Below are 6,534 nucleotides of genomic sequence, written 5' to 3' on the forward strand. Positions count from 1 at the left end.
TAGGTGTTTGGATGTCTCACGAACTCTCCGATGATCATCGTTTCCAACGTGTGAACGTTGCTTCTTCTCTTCTGGCGCGTAATGCGCGTGAATCATTTTTGGACAGAATTGTCACCGGTGATGAAAAAGGGGTCTCTATGCGAATATTAAATGCCAAAAACAATGGCTCAGTCCTAGAAAAAAACCACTTCCGACCCCAAAACCTGCACTCCGTCCGCAGAAAATGATGCTTTGCATTTGGTGGGACATGAAAGGAGTAATTCATTTTGAACTCCTCAATCGACAGCGAATTGTCCATGCAGACATTTATAGTCAGCAAATGGAACATTTAAATCAAGCCCTTCATCAGAAACGCCCATCACTCGTCAATCGGGAAGGTGTTCTTCTTCTCTAGGACAATGCACGTCCACATGTGGCACGTTTGACGCAACACAACATTATGGAGTTGGGTTGGGAAGTTCTCCCCCACCCACCATATTCTCCAGGTATGGTACCATTAGATTACCATCTTTTTCGTTCGCTGCAACACCATCGTAATGAGAAAACGTATACAAATGTGGAAAGTGTTAAAGAGGTCATCGACATGTTTTATGCTTCAAAGCCAAGTGATTTCTTTAATCAGGGCATTAACAACCTGATTGTAAGATGGAAAAGCATCATCGATAAGAATGGAGACTATTTCATTCAATAAATGTTTTGTCTTGATATATAAGTTGTTCGGATTTTTTCAGCTAAAAAAGCGACATTAATTTCTTGACGATCTAATATATATAGATAGATAGATATGTATGCCTGCGATCTATAAAGATAACATACGTTACTCTAAGAGTACTGTTTAAATAACTATCCATAAGTCATTAATTACCATTAGCTTGTGAAGACGAACCCAAATGGATTTTGTAAAATAACTGTCAAATGTAGATATGCATTTATATATAGGATCTTCTTCTTGAAAACGACCTTAATCCCATCAAGATTGTGGTCAATCGGTAACTTGAAAGCTAAGAATCTTTACACCCGGGTGGCCGGCCCAAACGACAACCGTATAGGACGAGCATGTTTGGCGCATGGGCTTCGAATCGCAACCCTCAGAGTGCTTTTAACCACCAGACCATGCCAGGTCCCATTTATTTTTGGGATATATAGATGTATAATCCTTAGAGTATTGTTTGTGATTATTTATTCTTATACCTGTTTCGTAAACAATTGTCGTTTTTCTGATTTCTTACAAAATTTTGAAATGTCAAAAATAAAGTCACTGGAATCATTTCAAGCGCATTATTGGTGCGGCATGTAGCAGATTAGTACAGCGTTGTTTCATAATTAATTTTATCTCTCTTTCTTGCGATGTCCCTCAACGTTTGTGAATGTGTATGCCTGTTTTAGTCTGTTTAATATTAAGCACAAAGTTACAGAATAAACTGTCTATGCTGTGCCCTCCACAGATATCAAATCAAAACCTGGTTTTTATATGTTGTTCGTTCTGGTGACTTATGAATTCTTAAATATCATCTGTAATGAATGTCGTAAACATATTTCAGCCAAATCCTGGTACTGAAATTATTGTTTTGAAGGCATTATCTTCGAAGTGTTCCATGTAGAGATTACTCAGTACTGGTGATGAGGATGAGTCCGTGGATAAGCTTTATTGTTGTTGATCGTATTAAGCATCTTGGTGTAGTTAAGCAAACAATTGAAAACTAAACTTAGCGATCGTATCGGCTATTAACCATGACAACAACCGATATCAGTCATAATTTTATCATAAGTACTTTCAGAACCATGATATTCCTGCAGATATTGTAAAACTATGTGTGGAACCATATCAGACAGCCATTGTGGATCAATCCTTCATTCACAGCTTGGTGTCGTATGGTCGAAAATAATGCTAACAGCGAGTGTAACCACTGATGAGTCAGTGCATTCTAATCATTATACAATTCAGTTTACTTGTGTCTTGGGTTATGAAATTATATACCATTTTGTCAAGTTGCTGTATAGAATAGGTTTCATTATCTTGATTTATTTATTTTTTGTTCTGGACTAGAAAGCTAATTTACGTTTGATCAGAAGCTATTGATAATTACCACCGTGTAAACAAACAAGCTCTATGAATCCTTTGTCTGTATATTGATCCTTGATCATTATTTCTTTAACTGCAGTGATTTATATAACTTAATATTATGAACTACTAAATGAAACCACAGTCGTTCTGTTCAATCTTTTCAAAAGAGGAGAGGTTTGCAAATACACCTTTTCTTTACACAAGTTTTCATATGATCTGAATGTTAAAAAACACTAAGTGTATATATAGTTGTTATTTTATAAGTTAGAAAACTATTTAAAGATCAATAACTTGCAGGGAATCAATTAAGTCTCATTCAACAACTTTTGGTACATGTATAGATCGAGAAAAAGCAGCGATACATTTTTTATAACATATCATATCTCACCTCAAACAATTCATGAACATAAGTCAAAAGTGTAACGACAAATAACACAACATTTAATCAATAACTCCAAATGAATATAGTCAATTCATTTACATTGTTCAATAAAATACATAATCGGGTCAAGTCACAAAAATAAAGCAAAATGAAGGTTGCACACAAAAACGTAAGAAAGCAAAGAGCTAGTAGGAAAAAAAGCACTTAACGTTATACAACCCCATAATATCTACATTAAATCTTTGAAGCTCCAAAATATAATGAAGATTTGTAGAAACCCTTGAATACACGTAGTTCATAAAATACTAACATTAAACCTCAACACTAATTACTGAACTTAACCTGTAGGTACATCCATTACATTTTTTATATTGTAAGACAAAAACATTCATTTATGAAGTTCGTCTCTGACCTTCATTTATTTAATTACTGAAGCTATTTAATAACTTACTTGTTAACTCTATTGTTATGTTAGGTTTTATAATAATTTCTTAATCTGCTATTCAGGAAGAAATAATTTCTCTCTTTACTGTGCTTTTGGACCTTTTAAATTACTTTGATACATTTATCCATACATCACCTAACTTAATGTCATTACCGTTCATTGTATTAAAATATATAACCATTTTTGAGACAGTTTATTAATAATATTCATATATATGTATTAACACTTATAAAAACCAGTTCTGTGACTATAATGCTGGCCATATCTGATAAGACAACATACGTGATATCGACAGAACTACACCACGTTTTTCACGATAATCCACCAACAAGTAATATATCATTGTGTACAAGGTACTTACTACACATTATTATAATACATACACCATACTGTACATGGTAATACTACATTATTATAATATACATATTATCTTATCGTATGAAGTTATCTGTAATAAATTTCAACATCATGTACAGAAATCAAATAGTGTATACACTTTGATACACACTCGCATATTAACACCTATGTAGTTTTACCAGTTATATTTTATAAAATTATGTACACACATCAGCCTATGTACAATTTTGTCAATTACAGTAAACAAGACAGTATAAGTTTAATTTCTGAATTGTACACAGGCGATATGTGTTTAATTTCATTTGTCATAATGTATACCAACAAGAACAAATATCTAATGGTTTGTCTCTAAGATTGAATAAAAGAGTTCAACTTTTTACATAATTTCATCAGATTATATATATACGAACAAGTAAAAGGACTAATTCTTGTATGATTCGATCAACATATAGAGATATCGGTTTATAATTGATTTTATTATATTTAATATATGCAAACACGTAATCAGACCAATCTGGTGTATGTTTTTATATTAAACATAATTAAATCAATTATAAACCGATATCTCTATATATTGATCCACAAACATGTAATGAGACCAATCTGGTGTATGGGTTGATCAATACATGGAGATATCAGTTTACAATTGATTTAATTATGTTTAATATACACAAACATGTAATGAGACCAATCTGGTGTATGGGTTGATCAATATATAGAGATATCGGTTTATAATTGATTTAATTATGTTTAATATACATAAACATGTAATGAGACCAATCTGGTGTATGGGTCGATCAATATATGGAGATATCGGTTTCTAAATGACAATATGAGATTTAACACACACCCAAATGCCAAAAATATGATCAAAAGGTATATGACTTGACTAACCTATACAGAAATCAATGTGGGTATGATTTCATAAGATTTAATATACACCAACTTGTAAAGGGATCAAGAGATGTATGGCTTGACCAACGTATAGGGAGATCAACGTGTATATGACTTTATTCATTGAATTTTATATCGATCGACATGTTCGCCTTCATACACGTAGATACTATCCACAAACTTATATAACAGTGTTGAAAATATTAATTAGCTTCATCTGGATATAACACTGACTACATTAAGCAATAGCTGTTGTTAACACTATTCTATGAATAATGTAAACAATAAGTACAAATACAAAAAGGAAATACAACGTTTTGGTTTTGAATTCGCATGAAATCTTTGAATTTTTGGGGGGGAATTGGAATTTTCGACCTGAACTGGACATTATGAACGCGTGTATTAATTTCTTAGGTCAGAGATCCTAAAGGTTCAGGTATTCCTAATTTTCAGCTACTGGCCAGTGGAAAAACAATTAACGAGCAACATCCCCCCATTAGGGCTTTGTCTGATCTTTGTTTTGTTTTTTTCACTCTCGTTACACGTCCACAGCGGAAAGTGCAGATCGAGCTCAGAGCATCATGTTTTGAATCCCGAATCGTTAGTACAAAAAAGCCCAACACTAGGCCACGTTCTAGTAGCCTTGACGTTTCTTGTTTGTAAGTGAAACACATTGTTTAAGGATCTGCTGTTAAGTTTCACTGAAATAAATACCTTCCTGTATTCATCTTACAGATATGATATATTGAATGTATTCTGATTGAACAGAATTTGGATCATTATAAATTAGTACACTTAAACTTGTACCGCAAAACCCATTCTCATGGTTTCTTATATATCAAAATATTTATTTCAAAATTACCATATGTTTAAACTTAGGATTAAATTAATCAGGTATGCCATGATGTGCACATAACTACGCTAAATTCTTTACAACGAATAAATTAACTAGAAAATGTGGAACACAATTGTCAGACTCTTGTTATTTTCATAATTCATATGATAACTTAAATATTACATATTTTAATTTCTGATGAAATTACGTGTTTTTTTGTTATTCTTCAATTGTATCGATTGTTATCACTGTACTTCCTTTTTTTTACAACTTAAATGCTTATTCACAATATTAAAGGCATCAAATGTTTATTTCTTTTATAGAATAAAAAACTAATAGAAATAAGATATAACTAAAATGTAAGACATTAGGGCTTAGGGTGAAGAACAAAATTGTCACAGTTGTAGAATAGATTTAGGAATTCGAATTTTCAACCTAAACGACACATTACGTGCACGTGAGATAAATGGCTAGCAACAAGAAGAAGAGTAACTAGCCAGTAGCACTGCCGGAACAAGGGCTTTGTCTGGCTCTTCGAACAGAATAACGGAATTAACTGTCACTTTTACAACTCGTTCACAACTGAAAGTGCATAACGTGATTAATGGCATCACATCCGAGTCCTTAGATCGTTCGATCAGAAAAGTGATCCTATTATTTTATACGGGGGTTTAAGCTAAGGAATAGATATAGGTCGGGTGCAGTTCATTTCATTTATTTTCGAGTGATTGAAAATTGTAAAATTCAGTAAATAATTGTTTATTCACGTACATTACAGTTTTAATTCAACCCAAGGTAAGAACTCTTGGATTTCGTTCTTTTATATTTTTAAAGGAATGTTTATCCTAAGATTATTCGTTTGTCTTTCTTATGAATTAATTTATCACAGAATGAAAGAAAGACAAGATTATTACAAAAATAATTTTCTGCTACAAAACAAATGAACATTAAAATGATAAAAATTAAAATGGGCTAAACGTTTTGAATGCAGAAACAAAACAGAATGAAAGAGTATAGTTGGATTTTATAATGAGAAGTTGATCCAGCATTCACAAGAAAACGAATTAAGAAGAAGATCGCCAAATGCGGTTTAGAACACTTATACATCTCTATTTAGATGAAATTCCGCAAGTTTACTAACCCTCTTGTGGCATCTTTTTACCTTGATGGGCATAGTTTACTCCAAAGAAACAAATTAATCATGCTTATTGTATTGTAAAACAGTAATATTAGAGGTAGTAGGTAATTTTTTTTTTCATGCAAAATAAAATCCTAAGATAATCAATTCATGTTATAGTAGTGCGATGGAGTTAAAAATTATTATATTGTGTGTCGTGATTTTATTGATCAAGGATGACGATTGTCAGTGAAGTGGCTGTAAAGTTAGTAGTGGATTTTGTTAGTGAAATTGGGGTATTTTGTTAATTAAGTACTATATAAATAAACTGCTTTAAAGTTAAAGGTACAATTTGTAAGTGAAATGGTCTATTGCTTTATTAGTGAAATACCCCTTAGTTTGTTTGTTTTTGAATTTCGCGCAAAGCTACACGAGGGCT

This window comes from Limulus polyphemus, unplaced genomic scaffold (assembly GCF_000517525.1).
Source record: "Limulus polyphemus unplaced genomic scaffold, Limulus_polyphemus-2.1.2 Scaffold283, whole genome shotgun sequence".
NCBI lineage: Eukaryota > Metazoa > Arthropoda > Merostomata > Xiphosura > Limulidae > Limulus > Limulus polyphemus.